Raw genomic sequence first — 18,243 nt, 5'->3', positions numbered from 1 at the left:
CACAGGGTTTTGTCTTACTCTACATGTTCTCTGCAACTTGCTTTTAAAATTTAATGTGTATTTTGAGCACCTTCAAGTCCATACGTAGACTTCTTTTAAATTCCTTAATCTACACACACACTCTCGTGTAAATGAAATGAGATTTTTTGGTGCGTCTGTTTGCTGTAAATAAGGGGGATAACACATACCCTCTGCATCTTTTCTCATCCAAAAATGTGTGATGGAAATCCCTCCAAGTCTGTCTCATAGCCGTCATTTCATTCTTCCGAATGCTGTATAATACTCTGTGATGATGACTTAAACTTCTTCTCTAATTAATGGACATTTACTTTGCTACCGGATTTTCACTATTATGGTAACTGTGCCTGTGTACATACTTATGACCATGATGGTGTCACTTCTGTGGAGTAGATTGCCTGCAGTAGGATTGCTGGTTGACAGCTACGTAGATTTAAATGTTTTTAATAACTATTGACAGATTATTTCCCAAAAAGGCTGGAGCAATTTATATCTTCATCAGTAAATGTACAGTATAAAAAGTACCCATACCCTTCATCCCCACTAGGGATGTTGTATCATTTTTAAAAAATAGAAGAAAAAAAAAGACTGGTGGTGTGTATAATGATTTCTCAGTATTACTTTATTTGCATTTTACCTAATTATTGTAAATCTGCATAACTTTTCATATGTTCTTTGGTTATTTGGGTTTCACTCATAATTAAATTACCTTTTGTATTTTCTATTGCTGTATAACCGATTAGCACCAATTTAGCAGCTTAAAGTGACACCCGTTTATTATCTCACAGTTATATGGGTTAGAACTTCAAGCAGGCTTGACTGGGCTCTTTGTTCACTGTCTGATAAGGCTGAAATGAAGGTGGGTGCCAGTCTGGGCTCTTAACTGAAGGATCTGGGGAAGAATTCACTTCCAAGCTCATTCATGTTGGCAGAATCTGAATCCTTAAAACTGTAGGACGGTTGTAGATGGAGAGCTCTGTTTTCTCGCAGGCTGTCAGCCAGAGGTTGATCTCAGCTTTTAGACGTTACTCTCCAGTCCTTGTACATGACCCCTCCCATCTTCCAAGTTAGCAAGGATTCATCAAGATCCTTCTCATGCTTGACTTTCTCTGTTTTTTCTTCTGCTGCAGGCCAGAGAAAACTCTGCTTTTAAAGGACTTATGTGCCTAGGGTGAACCCACCCAGATAATTTCTGTATGTTAAGGTCTACTGGTTAGTAACCTTAATTAAGTCTACAGACTCCCTTTGCTCTGTAAATGTAGCATTATCATGGGAGGAACATCAGGGTGAAAGATTATGGGGGCCATCTTAGAATTCTGCCCTACCACAAATCTTCATATTTTTATTTATATCTTTATATTTGTGTCCATGTTTCTATTGTGTTTGCCTTTTTATTTAGTTTGTAGGAGGTTTTTTATATTACATATATTAAGCCTTCCTACTCTTGGTTGCAAATAGTTTTACCAACTCATTTATAAGTTGTCTATTGACCACTAATATTATTAAGTACTTTTTCCATAGAAAACTTAGCCATTTGGATTTCCCTCTTAAGGTGACTTGCATATTTGTATTTTTTAATTCACATTTAAAATTTTTACTCATTTTTTCATTTACTTGATTTTTTATTAACATTTTGCCCATATGTGCATTGTCTTTTAAAAAAATTTTAAGCACTCTTTCAATTGTTATATGTAAATGCTTCATCATATTATTTGCAAATTTTCTCCAAATCTGTCGTCATTTACCATATTTATAATACATTTTCCCATTAAAAACTTTATATTAGTATATACTCAAGTATATTAATTTACGAAATGTGAACACTTGTAAATATTAAAAATTTCAAAGTATTCTGTATTGATTAAGGCCTTCACTTCTGTAGTCTCCTAGAATGTCTTCTACATTTTATTTTTGTTGTTAGTGTTTTTTCACATTGTTTTTACTCCATTTGGAATTTGGTTTTATATAGAACGCCAGCTATGGACCCAACTCTCCTTTCTTCCACGTGGGTTGCCAGTTGTTCCAGCACTTTTTATTAAATTATCCTTTAACAATGAAATGAAATACCAACTTTGTCATATATTAAATTTTCATATATAATGAGATTTCTCAATATACTGTACTGTTTCACTTATAGTACTCTTTATATGTGGCAATATCACACTGATTTAATTACAGTGGCTTTATGTATAGTCATACAGTGGCTTTATAAAATGGTCAGGCAGAACTTTTTCCTACCCCACGGTCCTGCATACTGTTCTTTTTACTACCTTTCTTGGCTATTATCAGGCATTTCAAGTTTGTGATCATTTTATCCAATTAGGGGTTGAAATTCCATTAAATTTAAAAATTAATTTGGGGAAATTTGACATATGATATTGTCTTCTTTTTTTATTTTTATTTTTAAATTTAATTTATTTTTGATAGAGACAGAGCACAAGTGGGGGAGGGGCAGAGAGAGAAGGAGACACAGAATCCAAAGCAGGCTCCAGGCTCCGAGCTGTCAGCACAGAGCCTGATGCAGGGCCAGAACCCACAAATTGTGAGATCATGACCTGAGCCAAAGTCGGACGCTCAGCCGACTGAGCCACCCAGGCTCCCCGCCATATGATATTGTCTTCTAAGAACTAACAAAATTATATCATTTTCTGTTTGCTCAGATCTTGTCTATATCATTAGTATGATTAAGTTTTGAGAGTTTTCTTCACTTAAGTCCTGTGTCTTTTTTTGACTAAATGTAGTCTGTTCCTTAGTTTTTTGGTAATTATTAAGAACAGATTTTTTTTTCCCATTTTCATTTCTAAAGGCTTATTACAAATAAAAAGCCTATTTTTTTTTCTGTATGCTTAAACCTTATATGTAACAAATTTATTATATATACTTACTAAATTTTCTCATGAAGTTTTCACTAGTCTCTTGGGACTTTTAGAAATATAATGATGATACAAATACTATGATACACGAAATCACAAAAATAACTCTTTTTTTTTTAAAATATTTGAAATATTCTTTTCCTCTCTAGATTCTTTATTGTCTGGAAACTCTATTATAGTGTTGAATGGTAATGGTGATAGCCAGCACCTCTGTCACAGATTTTAATTGAAGTAGTTTATTGAGCTGTTTCGAATATTCATGTTGCTATTTGGTAAATAATCTTATCTAAACAAATTCTTGTTTTACCAAGACATTTTATCAGAAAATGCTGCTGAATTTTGTCAAATGCCTTTTCAGCCTTTTTTGATGTGGTTTTGTGTTAGTCTTCTTTAATCTGTTGACTACTTAGATTACATTGGAGCTGCTGATATTAAGCCACTCTTGTCTCCTTGGAATAAAACCTACTTGATCATAATGTGTTATTCTTTTTTTTTTTTTTTTTTTTTTTTTTTTATAAATCAGCATTCCAGTTGCTAATATTTTATTTAGAATTTCAGCATGCATATTCATACATGAGATTAGTCTATAGGTTTCTTTAGTAGTCTTTTTTTATTAGGTATAAAAAGTTATGCAGGTTGACAAAATGTGGGACTAATCAGAAGGCTCACCCACTGTGGGTGAGAATGCAAATTTATTCAAATGTGTTAGAAAACCACTTGGCTGAATCTACTAACGTGAAAATATAAAATCTAGTAATTCTGCTTCTGGGCAAACACCCAATAAAATGCATACATATGTTTACCAAAAGACATGTTCTAGAATGTTTATAGCAACATTATTAGCAATAGCTTCAAACCAGGAACTACCTAAAAGTCCATCTACTATAGCATGGATAAATACATTTTTGTGTTCATACAGTGGAATATTATACAGCAACAAGAATGAACAGTTTATAAGCACATGCAATATATGGATGAATCTCAGAAATGTTATGTCGAGCCTTAAAAGGCAGATATAAAAAGAATACTGTGTGCTTGCCTTTTTATAAGTGCAAAAACAGGCAAAACTAATCTGTTAACTGTTAGAAGACAGGAACGTGGTTATCTTCAGTGAGAGATAAGTAGAGGGGGAGGTAGTGTCTGAAAGAGTTTGAGGGGGATTCTGCAGTGCTGGTAACATTTTGTGTCTTTGTCTAGGTGCCTGTTTATGTTCGATTGTTTAGGTCATGGAAACTCATCTACTTTACACTTAACATGTACACTTTTCTGTATGTATTTTATACTTGAATAAAATGTTTTTAGAAAGCAATACTTGTTTCATAGAATGAATTGGGGAGATTTCATCTTTTTCTACAGTTTAGAATTGTTTAAGAGGTCTTTGAAATTGTATGTTAAAGATTAGATGAAACTTGGCTGAGAGACTTTCGGTCCTGAGGCCTTCTTGTTTAGAGGTAGGATTTTTCATTGCTTTTCTAATACCTTTGGTTCAAAATACTCACTTCTTGAATTAATTCTGATAACTTATATTTTGTGGGAAATACTTCATTTTTTTGTAGGTTTTCACATTTATTTTCTATAGATCTGTGTTTTTATGTTTCTTGTAATTTCTTCAGTGTGTGGTATTATGGTTTTTATTCTTTTTGTCCAAGGATTATCTATCTGTGTTTCTTAATTTTCAAGGAGTTCAGGAAAAGCAGTACTAATTTTTCACATTCAGTTCCTCTTGGCAAGTTGAAGGGTGAGGAGGAAATAATCAAGGTGGATCAAGAATTTGCTCAGAATCCCATCTGAAGATTCCTGGATCAGAGGAGGTGTGTTACTGAGCTTCTCCATGTCCCTTACCTTTCCTGGAAAAACAGGACACCAATTCTTTTTTTCCCCTCTTCCCAAGTCTATTGCTTTACCCAAACATCTCTTTTTTGTGTGTCAGTTGGAAGAGTAGTGTGGCTCCTGATATAGTCAGTGGTCTGTTTCCACTAACGTAAACAGTCTTTCTAGGTACAAACGTGAAACAAATGGCAAGGAATAATTAGGAATCAGCTATGGATATTAGCCACCTTTCCTATCTTATTCCCTTTGTGTTTGGTCATTGTTACTGGGGCCTATTTGCCGTCAATGTACAAAGTACAACCCTGCCAATTTGCCTTTTGCTTCTGTCTCAGCAAGAAATGGAATTAGCTTTTAAGTTTGAGAAAACCCAACAAATAATGGCCTAAAAAATAGGGTTTGTTTCTCTCCTATAAGAAGCCCAGTGTAAGGGAGTTGTTGGCATTGGTCCAACTGTTCAAAATGTCAAGAAGGACCCAGGATCTTTTTATTTCTCTTTGCCCCTTCTGAGAGTATTGGATTTTCATCTATTGTTTGGTCTCAAGATGGCGCCCACAATACCAGTCATATTATCCAAGTTCAAGGCAAGGAGAAGGTAAAAAGGGGGGAAGGGCAGAACTAATTAGGACTTTTCTTTTTTTGACAGCAAAGGAAATCTGCCCAGTGGCCCTCCAGCAGATTTCTCCATGTATCTCACTGGCCACAACATTGCCTCTCTACCTTTAATGGATGTTGAGAAAGTGAGTATCTCACTGTTCAGCTTCTGTAGTAGGAGATGGCAGTGAGAAGTCAATTTCAAATGGCTTTTGGGTTAGACAACAAATGTTCCCTCTCACAACTACCATTAGCCAGGAACCTCTTCAATCCCTCATTTCTATTTTGCATTTGCCCTCATTTCTCCTCTCTCACCCTGATTATGAAAAGAAATATATGTGGTTTGTGGATGCTGAGTCCTAATTTTCCAATTCTTGAGAACAGTGCCTCAAATCACCTTCCAAATGAGACATTTGCTTTCTCCATGGGATATTACAGTCATTCTAATCTTGTTTGTTCATTCCCGGTTTTGAATTCACTCACTCTCTGAAGAACCATCAAACAAACCCTGATAAGTAGGCTTCCTTTCACACAAATCCTGAAGAACTCTGTTGTCTTAGATATAGCCTGGAGTTTGTCTCTAAGGTTAAGTTTCATATCAGTTGGTACATAACTCTGCTTGAATTCTTTCTGCTCCAAGAGGATTACCTTTTACATCTTAGAAGAAGTCGGTTTGTTTTCCTAAAGATGCTATAAAAAAAAAAACAAAAAAAAAACCTTAAGAAATGTCATAAAAAATAAACATCCTTACACATAAATTCTTTGGGCCAACCAGTACCAAAAAACCCCCTAAATTTCAACCTTCTGATATAAAAAGTGTACCCCTCCTTTGCTCTTTAAAATTGAAGACCAAATTATGCTTCTGGCTAAGTGAAGTAACAGAGATCAGATTTACCGTCCCCCTTTAAGCAGTAGAGGGGAAAAAGACCCCAGTAGTTTTCAGACATTGAACAACAGCCAGCACAAGGCAATAATCCCTGAGAGAGAGGAAAACAAATTGTTGACCTGGCTTCTTGCCTAGAGAGAGTGTCCATGATCAGTGCAAGGAGGGGCAACCCAGGCAGAGCTTAGAGATCTCTGAGTTGAAGAGACAGAGTTGGGAGTTTGGCAAGTTCAAGATAGTTAGAGTTTGCAGGACAAAATACTACAGGAAAGCTCTGGAGATCTGAACTGGGTCTTCTCCAACTCTTCAGCTGAGTATTGGTATGTACAAGCATGTGAGGAAACTATGAGAGGCTGAGGAAAGAGTCACCCAGTATATAGGCAGAACAATCCTCTGGTGTTACACAGGGTTGGGAATAGTTTGTTTCCACCAGGCACAGTGGAATAATATAAAATGTGAGGCATTAGGTAGAGGGCTCAGAAGGATATTATTGCCTTATCACTGTGGAAAAACTCAGCCCTCGGCTAAAGGTTGCTTTGACTCTGTCTTAAAGCTTAAAAGTAAGATCTGGAAAGCTCACACACACACACACACACACACACACACACACACACACACACACACACACTGAATATCTAGTTCCCCAAAAGGTAAAATTCAAAATGTTTGGAATCCAATTATCTGGAATGCAAAGAAGCAGGAAAACACAACCCCAAATGAGGAGGGAATGTAATAAATTAAAAATAACCCAGAATGAACACATACAGAATTAGTAAACAATGGCATTTAATTGTTTTTATAACTATATTGATATGCTAGAAGACAGAGAAGAATCTTTAAAACACTGAAAAGAAAAAACTCTGTAAACTTTCAATTCTATACCCGATAAGAATATCTTTGAAAAACAAAGGCAAAGACATATGAGTGCCAAAAGTATTCATGACTAGCAGATATACTAAAGCAAGTCCTTCAGTCAGGAGGAAATTGATAGCAAGTGTAATCGATGCAAGATAATAACAGAAAAAATTACTCTTTCTCCTTCTTAAATCGCTAAATGGCAATTGACAGTTTAAAGCAAAAAATAAGAAGGCGCCTGGGTGGCTCAGTCCTTAAGCATCTGACATAGGCTCAGGTCATAATCTCATGGCTTGTGAGTTTGAGTCCTGCTTTGGGTGAGCCCCACTTCTCTCTGTCTCTCTCTCTCTGTCCCTCATGGGATTCTCTCTCTCTCTCTCTCTCTCTCTCTCTCTGGCCCTTGCTCACTTGCCCCCTCTCTCTATATATTTTAAGAAGTAAAGCAAAAAATAATATACAGAGGGTTATAAAACAAATGTAGAAGGAAACATATGAGAATAATAACACAAAGGCTAGAAGAGGGTAATAGAAATAGACTGCAAGGTTCTGATACTATTTCTGAAGTAGTATAATATAAATTATAGATGTATACCATTGAATCTAAGGCAACCATTTTAAAAAAGCCAATAAAGGAGAAAAATAGAATAACAGAATAATTCAATTAATCCAAAAGAAGACAGGAAAAGGAAAAGAGGAACAAAGAACAAGTATGACAAATAGAAAACAAATATCAAAATGGTAGATTTACACCCAACCACATAAGTAACATTAAATGTAAATGGTGTAAACACCATAATTAAAAGGCACAACTGACAGATTACATACAAATAATGAAACCTTGCCTACATGAAATGCTGCATACAAGAAATCCACTTTAAATATAAAGATTCAAATAGGTTACAAGTAAAAGGATAGAAAAAGATATGCCATACCAAAAGAAAGCTTAGTGACTATATTAACATCAGACAACATAGATTTCAGAGAAAAGAATATTTCCAGGGATAAAGAGGTTTATTTCATAATGATTAAGAGGTTAATTCATCAAGAGAACATAACAGTCCTGCAAGTGTATGCCCTTAATGGCAGAGCTTCAAAATAAGTGGAGCAAAAGCTAATAGAATGAAGGGAGAAATAGACAAATCTACAATTATAGTTGGGGATTTCAAACGTCTTCTTGTAATAACTAAGAACAAGTAGACAGAAAAGCAATCAGGATATGGAAGACTTGGGTAACAGTACCAACTTAATTAACATTTTATGGAACATTCTACCCAACAACAGCAGAAAACACCTTTTTTTTCCCCAAGTGCCAAGAACATTTACTAAGATAGACCATATTTGGAGCCATAAGACAAGTCTTGATAAATTGAAGAGGATCCAAATCATACAAAGTATGTTCACTGACCACAGTAAAATTAAATTAGAAGCCAATAAAAGAAAGGTGTCTGGAAAATCTCCAAATATTTGGAAACCAAATAACACACTTCTAAATAACCAAAGGGTCAAAGGAAAATTAAAAAGTATTTTGCCTGGTGAGGATGTGGAACAAGAAATCTCATTCACTGATGATGGGAATGCAAATGGTACCACTACTTTGGGAGACAGTTTGGCAGTTTCTTATAAAACTAGACCTACTCTTAGTATACAATTCAGCAGTCATGCTCCTTGGTGTTTACCCAAATGAGTGGACAGGTTATAATCACACAAAAGCCTGAATAAGGATATTATAGAAGCTTTACTCATAATTGCCAAAACTTAGAAGCAATCAAGATGTCCTTTGGTAAGTGAATGGATAAATAAATAGTGTTACATCCAGAAAATGGAATATTATTCAGCACTAAAAAGAAATGAATTGTTCGGGTGCCTGAGTGGCTCAATCAGTTAAGCGTCCAGCTCTTGGTTTCAGCTCAGGTCATGATCTCATGGTTTGTGAGTTTGAGGCCCGCATTGGGCTCAGTACTGACAGTGAGAAGCCTGCTTGGGATTATCTCTCTCCCTCTCTCCCTCTCTGTCTGCCCCTCCCTGGCTTGCTCTCTCTTTCTTTCTATTAGAAAATAAAAAAATAAACATTAAAAATTTATTTTTTAAAAAAAGAAAAGAATTGTCAAGCCATGAAAAGACATGGTGGAAACTTAAATGCATATTACTAAGTGAAAGAATGCAACCTGAAAAGGCTACCTACTATATGATTCCAATTATATGATAATCTGGAAACTATAGAGATAGTAAAAATATCAGTGTTTTTCAGGGACTTGGGAGAGGGAGAGATGAATAGACAGCCCAGAAAATTTTTAGGACAGTGAAACTATTTGTATGATACTATAATGGTGGATATATGTCATTATACATGTGTGAACTCTGATGTAAACTGTGAGCTTTGGGTAATAACGATGTGTCAGAGTAGGCTCATCTATTTTGATAAATGTACCACCTGGCTGTGAGATCTTGATAGTGGGGGAGGCTGTGGAGGGTGGGGGACAGGGAGTATATAAGAAATTTCTATACTTTCTGCTCAATTTTATTGTGAGCCTAAAACTGCTCTAAAAAAAAATAAAGTCTATTAAAAATATTGTGAACAAATATTTTGATCTGAATGAAAATGAAAATGCAACAACATTTGTGAGATACAAAATAAAGAGTACTCGGGGCGCCTGGGTGGCGCAGTCGGTTAAGCGTCCGACTTCAGCCAGGTCACGATCTCGCAATCCGTGAGTTCGAGCCCCGCGTCAGGCTCTGGGCTGATGGCTCGGAGCCTGGAGCCTGTTTCCGATTCTGTGTCTCCCTCTCTCTCTGCCCCTCCCCCGTTCATGCTCTGTCTCTCTCTGTCCCCAAAATAAATAAAAAACGTTGAAAAAAATAATAAAAAAAATAAAAAATTAAAGAAAAAAAAACAAAACAAAATAAAGAGTACTCAGAGGGAAATTTATAGCACTGAACTCCTATATGAGAAAAGAAGAAAGCTTTCAATTAAATGACCTCAGCTTTCACATTAAGACACTAGACCAAGAGGAGTAAAATAAACCCAAAGTTAGTTGAACAAAGGGAATGATGGAAATAAAAGCAGAAATCAGTAACATGTAAAACAGAAAAACAGAAGAGAAAGTCAATGAAAACATAAGCTGTATTTTTGAGGAGATGAATAAAATGGTTATTCTGTCAGGTTCTCCAGGGAGCTCCTACCTGAATAGGTGGAGGCAGGGACTTGCGATGCCTTCTCACACCCAAGAAAGATGACAAAAAAGGTCTCTGGGTGATGAGAAATACCCACTGCCCTCTCTGCAGGTGGCTGATCTTCTAAAATCAAGTATGATCTGTGTTCTTCAGTGAGGGAAAAACACAGGATTTCTTTTTTCATCCAGGAAACTTGTTCTTATCTAGTCATTTGAGAAGTTTCTATATATGCCTGAAAGTTTGAAAACAATATTTCTTCAAATAATTCTGTATTTCCGACTTCATGTTAGACATCTTTCTCTCATCCTCCCTCTTATTCAGAATTTATAACTTTGAGCTTTCTTCGTATCTTCACTTTATTTTGTTCCATGGCTTTTTAGCTTATTGGCTTTCTGTTTTCTTCTATAGGTAGCAAATCTTAAATAATTGTTTCCCCCCAAAACATCGGTGCATAATTTTATTGCATTTACTTAAAGTATGTTGTATTTACTGAAATGATTTTTTTTTTTCTTGAGGCAGATTTGCATTTAAACCAGCCATTTATCCAATATGTGGGCCCAGACAAGAGATTCTCTGAGAGTCTATTTTTCCCTCTAAGAAATGGTGGCTTCACATCTCTTATCCCACTTAAGTCCTGCAAAGATAGTAGCAGGCATCTGCAAGCCCCTCAGGAGGGCCAGGTTTTCAGCTTTCCTATTCCCACCCCAGCAAACCTAGGGTAGCTGCTCACAGTGTCCAGCCTGCTGCAAGAAGCTTTGCCGTGGAGAATTCTGGACCTGGTAACCAAAAGCAACACATTACAAAGACCTCTTGGTTTAAAGACATTCGTAACCTGAATCTTTCCAGGTGATTTATTTAGAAACCTTCTTAGGAAAGGAGTCAAACTAAAATAAAACTAATTTTCTCCATTCCTAATTTTCCCCAGAAAATGATGAGATTTATTCAAAAGAATTTATAGGCAATGCCACATTTAGGAGCAAAAATCTAAAACAGCTCCCTTTTAATTCCCCAAGTGTGCTTTTCAAGATGCAGCTTTGCTCTTTAAACTATGGAGATGGATAGATCCCAACTCCCCCATCCCACTGCCGTGACAGATACCACGAATTGATTTTAGTGTCTCTTTCTTTAAGGGCCCTTTGGCCTCAGAATCTCTCTTCATATGCTTCGTTAGGCAGTCACTCCTACCAGACACCCAGATGAAACCTATGTACCATCCCAGCCCAAAGCTTTCAGGGTATCAACCCAGTGTGGTGAAGGTGGTATGGTTGCAAACATGTGTATATCTGAAAAGAGAACTCTTTGTTCTGTACTTTGCTCTTAGGAAGAAAAAGTTCCCCAACCCCTGGCAGAGCATTTGCAACTGGGACAGGTGACTGGGGTAGGCCTTGGCATTGTTGTGGGTGTGCAAGATCTGGGGCATCTAGAAACCTCTTTGAGGGTGATACTGCGGTAGGAAGGGCTTCCTAGGGCAACTTGAAAAAAACAGCAGCTGTCAAGTGGCCAGCAGGCCCCAGGCAGCCGCAATTACTGCCAGGGCCAGGTGGGCTTGCCACACTGCAACAGGTTTGGCAGGTAAGGACACAAATGGCCCAAGTGGCTTAAGGCAGCCTACTACATAGGCTCTCTTGTCCCACGGGACATCAACGTGCATGGCAGGACACCAATACCAGAGGGCAGTGGATTCTCTTTATAAGCTATGGCTCAACCCTAGGGAGGGCCCAGGTGGAAAGTAAGTCCTAGGCATGATGCGGTGAATATAAATCTGCTAGCACAATTGGTGGCACGTTGGGACTTTGTCATTGATGTCTAACGGTTGGTTTTCCTTCTGTCGCCGGAATTTCCCTAGGCCTCCTCAGCCTGTGGGTATGAAGGCAAGCAGAGGAACATAACTGCTCCGTAGTACTGGCTTATCCTCATGGGCATACTGCAGGACCAAGCATTTCTGGGGTCTTGAGGGTTGTCGCAGATCTTCTCATGAGCAAGCCTGTGGTCCAGCCAGGACACTCTTGGCCGCTGCCCCTGTGGGCATCCCTCCCTCCCCACTGAGGCTGCCACAGCTCCACCAGCATTTGATGTCCAGGATGGGAGCAGCTCCCAGATGAAAAGGTTGATTTTTCACTTCAGGAGAATGCCCCCTCTTTGCAGAGAGAAACAGGCCTGTGGGTGTTCCAGGCCTTGCATGTAGGTCATAGGAGCTGGAAGGGTCCCCTGTGGTTTCCACACTCTGGTTGTCTCCTGGTTCAATGAGGGTATTCTCTTAGGAGAGAACCAAACTGTACTGCCACTTTGCCCTTTAGAAATTTCTGTCTGCTCATTTATTTTGCTTGGTGCATATCTTAGACAGTTATTACCACAGTGGTTTGTAGCCTTCGACTTGCCCCTGTTCCCTCTTTGGCTTTCAAATGCCACACACACCCCCGCCTATTGAAGTTGGAAAGAAACTCCCTTTCACTGGGGTTTCAAGGAGAAACTTGCAGACTATTAGGGTAATTGAAAAAAAAATCGATATTATAATATCAGGATACAGGTTTACAGATGCCTTGGGGATGTCAGGCTAACAACAATTAAATTGATTTGGGGTCTGGTTTTGGTGTTTGCAGTTTCCATGGCTTCCAGACCTTCCCTGTTTCTGTGCCCTGGGCAGCCATGTAAAGGCTCTTTGTTGAGAACCCAGATTCAAATTTGCCATTAACCTGAATACACCCTGCTCACCTCAACTGAGTGTGAAACTAGAGGAGGCACAGAAAGAAGCCATTCAGCTGGGATTGTACTTTTTATAAGAAAGCCTCAGCTGCCAAGCTGCGTTTAGGATTTGCTTACTTGGGCAGCCTCTAGCCTGCAGGCCCCATTTGTGTAAAAGGGATGGCAGGAATAAAGCTAAGCTCAGTATTTTTCAATTACAGGAGAAAGAAAAGAAAAGAAAAAAGAAAACAAAAGAAAAAAGAAAAGAAGAGAGGAAGGAAGAAAGGAGGGAGGGGGGAAGGAAGGAAAGAAGGAAAGGAGAAAGAGAAAGAAAAAAGAAAAGAAAGAAAGAAGAAAGAAGGCAAGAAGGAAGAAAAGCTTGCACTGAAACTGTGGTCTTTCAATCCGATTTCTTTTCCATGTAGATGGTTATTTAAACAGCACATTTCTTCTTGGTCAGGCCTTCCTACTGAAAACAGAAGTGGATCCCGGAAGCAGTGCTGTGCCTCTCTGACAGTCTTAACAGTCTTCAAAGGCTGCAGCCTGTAAACAAGTAATGTAAGTGTAGCCATCCAGGCAGAAGGAAGTGAAAGTCTAGCAAGACAGTCATTGGTTTTCTGGGGTGAAACTTCTTTTTTTTTAATTTTTTATTTTTTTTAGTGTTTATTCATTTTTGAGAGAGAGAGACAGAGAGGCAGAGCATGAGCAAGGGATGGGGAGAGAGAGAGGGAGACACAGAATCTGAAGCAGGCTCCAGGCTCTGAGCTGTCAGCACAGAACCTGACGTGGGGCTTAACCCCAGGAACTGTGAGATCACAACCTGAGCTGAAATCAGATGCTTAGCCAACTGAGCCACCCAGGCACCCCTCTGGGGTAAAACTTCTAAACAAGACAGAGGGAGACTGCATTGCTGGAAGACTTTTATTCAGCCTGTCGTTGGTTCTTTCCCAATGCAGGAACTTGTGGCACACAGTCACTAGCATTCCAAACAACTTGATGAAGGAAATTCAAGAGGTTACTACCTGTGAGGTGATCAGATAGAACAGTGGGGGTGCTTGTCCCCAACCAGCCACATCGGTGTGGTTTCCTGAGTGGCCTTGCTGAAGAAGGCTGCTGCAGGGGGTCAATCCTTAATGGGCAGGAAGCTTCACTCTGTTCCCTCTCTCCAGGGTTGCCCAACACTTTCCAGATGAAGATCTTTCTGGAGGAGAGCAGAGGGAGAGGGCTGCCAGGTTCTCCTGTTCTGCCCCTGACCTTCCTCCCCTTTCTGAGACTGCTGCCTCCCTAACCCTGGACTTCATGAGTTACTCCAGTTTCCTTCCCAAAACTGCCCCTTTGCTTGAGCTACTGTGAATTGAGTTCCTGTTACTTGCAACTGAGAGAGTGTTAACCAATGCAGCCTCCTGTGGCCTGGCCCCTGCCTTGCTCCCCAGCTCTGTTCCTGGACACCTCACATTTCATGCTGTCACTCTCTCTGTGCATCGCTGCTTCCTGCCTCCTTGCCTTTGCTCCTGTCATTCCCTCTGCTGGGATATCTTTTCCATCTTTGTCTGGCTAAAACAGACAAACCCAGCTCAGGAAGCCTCCCCAAGCGTGCCTGTCAACTATCCTATCAGTCAGATGTTAGCTGTTTATCTTTGTGTCTCCCACACTGGCCTCTAAGCTCCTTGGGCAGAGACCAGATCTTATTCATCATCTCTGTACCCTGGTGTCTATTACCATGCCTGGCACACGATAGGTGTTTGTTGGAAGAAAACATGTTTGTTGAAAGAGATTCAAGAGGGTAAACTAAAAAAAGGGTTTCCGTTTCTGCAGAAGTGAGAGCAGAAGGTGAGGAGAAGAGTTACCCTGTGGGTGGGTCCCTGGAGAGGATTTTGGCCCTAGCCCTAGAAAAAGAGCGATTGTAACGTACAGTAGTAGACGTCAGAAGGGCGTTCTAAACAGTGGTGCAGATTGGACGGAATTAGATCCTCTTTTTCTCTTGCCATCATATCATGTTTCTCTCTTCCTGAAATATCTCTGCCTCCCATTCTACCAGCGCCATTGTATTAGGGGTTGACACTGTTTGGGTGATTTACATTCAAAGTTCGCATTTCCTGTGTTCCATGTCCCTAGTGACATGTGTGAATTGTGTCCCCTAAAGAGAGGGACTCAGGAGGTTGCTGGAAAATGGGTGGGTCAGGATTTTGTATCCAGAGAGTCTAAATCTATCTGAGCAAATCGGAGAGGGCTCCAAAGAAGAGGTGGCATTTGGCTTGAGACTTGAAGCATAATGAGGAGTTTAACAAGAGGATGGCGAGCCCAGTGTGTTCAGGGAGCTACAGGGACTGTGGATGATAGATTAAAATCACTCATCTCAGGTCTCCTGGGTGGCTCAGTTGGTTGAACATCTGACTTTCGATTTTCTGCTCGGGTCATAATCCCAGGGTTGTGGGATGGAGCCCTGTGTCGGGCTTTTGCTGAGCATGGAGACTGCCTAAGATTCTCTCTTTCTCTCTCTCTCTCTCTCTCTCTCTGCCCCTCCCCCGCCCCTGTCTCTCTCTCTCTCTCTCTCTCTCTCTCTCAAAAAAAAAAAAAAAAAATCACTCATCTTAAGTGAGGGCAAGGTGGCCCGCCAGAGAATCAGGTGTAGGAATGGGGGGAAGTGCAGTGTACCTTGGACATTTAATAGACTCTTCACTTTGTACATTTAATAGACCCTGGGAGCACACTTTGCAGAATTATACATATACTTTAAACTGTCAAGCTTGGTAGAGAACCTTCTATGCAGCCACCATTAACAAGAAGCAAAGTGGTTAAGTATATAGACCCTGGAGTCAGATTGTCTGGCTTTAATTCCCAGATCTGCCTCTACCAGCTCTGTGACCTTGGGCAAGTTATTTGACGCCTCCATGCCTTGGTTGCATGGTCTGTAAAACGAGCATAATAGTACCTCTCTCAGCAAGTCATAGGGGTAAGATGAGTGAGTTAATACATGAGAAGCCCGCAGAATAGTGCCCAGTGCGCAGCAAACACTCACGAACTGTCGGGCACTAGTATGATTTCATTTCTCATAAGGTTGTTTGCAATCACCAACCTTGCACTTAGTGCATGATCCCATGATAGTAATTACATGGTTTTAGTTGTTCATTTGGTGGTGTTTCCCGCTGGACTGTGAATTCCTCAAAGGCATTAGTTGAATAAATGTCTCTTTCCAAAGTAATTGAATTCATGCTTTCAAGCGTATTTCCTACTTACTACATTTACGTGTTGGTAATCTAAGGGGAGAACTTTCCTTAGGATTGTGAGGGGGAAATAACATTCTTAGTTGGAAACTCCTTTGCGAGGCGGGAAAAATCTTTGCACACAGAAGCATTGTCTTCTTTATAAACCCAGGCCAGCCCCTTGAGATTGTTGCTGGAAAACTTGCTTCATGGAGATTTTGTCCTATTCAAAAGGGTTTAAGGAGCCCAGAGAAATAAGAAATATCTGAACCCTGAACCTTGTCCATTTGGCTGGACATTTTTAGCAGAGCCTTGTTATAAAACTTTTAGCAAAGAAACTTCTTTCAAAGGGCCCTAACTCCTGAAAGGTGGGAAAATTAAGTTAAGTGGAGTTTAGACATCACATGCACCCAGAGAAACTGGCCTGATGCTCCTTCTCGGCTTGTTTTGATTGCCTTGGAGGAGAAAGGGCACCGAGAAGCTTTTCTGCTGAGACCATGGAATGAAAGTTAAAGTTGCCTTAGGAGATTGGCTCTGAGTCTGCAGGACCCAGGAGCTCTGCAAAGGCTGGACCATAGCCCAGAGGGCAGACCCAGATTTTGTGTGTGTGTGTGTGTGTGTGTGTGTGTGTGTGTGTGTGTTTGTGTGTTTGTGAGAGAGCGAGAGAGAAAGAGATGGAGGTGAGGGTGGGGGTTCTAACTTCTAACCCTCCCCCACTCAGGAAGGCAGTAAAATAAGTCAGTTGGAAGACAGAGATCTGAATTCCCTTTGTATCTGCATGACCTTTCTCGAGACTGGTTTTTCTCTTTTGCCATTGGAGGGTTTGACGTGAATTGTCTGTAAGGTTCTGTTCCCAGTATTCAGATTCTGCCTTGGCCCCAGCATTGTTGGGCACAGTCTGGGTAGAGCAAGGTAGCATTTACTTCCAAGCTTCCCACATCATCCATCACCACCAGGACCCTTATCTCCAAACTGCTCTGTGCAACCCTGACTTGACCCAGCCCACTCCCACGCCAGCCTGCCCACTGCATCATGGGGCCACTCCTCTCTGTTGCCAGCAAGCTCCCAGAAGCCTCAGGGCTTTCTTGCCCCTGCTCATCTGCACCGTAAGGGGAGGCTCTTCATGCTCTCTCATCCCTTGATCTTCACGCCTACGGTGGGGAGAGGCCTGCTCCTCACCTCCTTTGCCTTTCCAGTCTCCCTCTTTCCTTCTGCAATGTCTCCAGCTCCCTTGGAGATCTGACCTCAGCCCTCCACCCTCATCACTGCTGTCTTCTCCCAACTGGATCACTTCTCATTCGCTGAAGCTGGTGAAGCTTGGCTCACTACTGGTCTCTCCATCCTGACTCACGCCATCAAATTTGGCGATTTGAACATCCACTCAGATGATTCTGGCAACTCCATAGTCCCCAGGTTCCTCGACGACCTCACCTCTGATGCTCCCTTCCTCCACGCACATACACTCAAATATTTGTTGGCCACATGTAGACAATGGGCCCACTTGGAGAAGTTTCATTTATCTTGAAAACTATGATACCTAAACTAGAGTGATCATATAATTTATTTTCCAAACTGGGACAGTATTGTGAATGAAAGAGGACACCAAAGTGATTTAGATTATATTATTTTTGCAAATATTTACGTATTGATGACCAATTGGCTTTTGTATTAAGGCCCCTATGAAATAATTATATTCAAAAACTATTTTCCCAAAATAAGTTTTTCTTCAAAAATTAAAAAATAACTGGGCGCCTGGGTGGCTCAGTTGGTTAAGCGTCTGACTTCGGCTCGGGTCATGATCTCACGGTTCGTGAGTTCCAGCCCTGCATCAGGCTCTCTGCTCTCAGCACAGAGGCCGCTTCAGATCCTCTGTCTTCCTCTCTCTCTGCCCCTCCCCCACTCATGCTCTCTTGCGCAAGTGCGCTCTCTCTCAAAAATAAACATTTTTTTTAAAAAAGACAAAAAATTTAAAAACACTTGTATGTGTACATATTTTTATGTATGTACATTGAAGAGACATTAAACAAAACTCTTTTGTATTGATTATCTGCATATTCAAACACATAGGCAGAATAAGACTTCCTTGTACTTGTTTTAACTTCTTTAATTAGTTTCTTAGCTGAAGTTCTCACTAATT

General features: G+C 40.0%; 1 long non-coding RNA gene across 1 annotated transcript in view; it reads right to left on the bottom strand.

Annotated features, from left to right (window-relative positions):
* Window positions 1–18,243, bottom strand: part of LOC144615960 (uncharacterized) — a 426,549-nt gene that overhangs the window by 301,412 nt on the left and 106,894 nt on the right. The gene's annotated exons all lie outside the window — the stretch shown is intronic.

Source organism: Panthera onca, chromosome A3 (genome assembly GCF_046562875.1).
Source record: "Panthera onca isolate mPanOnc1 chromosome A3, mPanOnc1 haplotype 2, whole genome shotgun sequence".
Lineage (NCBI taxonomy): Eukaryota > Metazoa > Chordata > Mammalia > Carnivora > Felidae > Panthera > Panthera onca.
The sequence above is the reverse complement of the archived record's forward strand: the minus strand, read 5'-3'. Positions and strand labels throughout refer to the sequence as shown.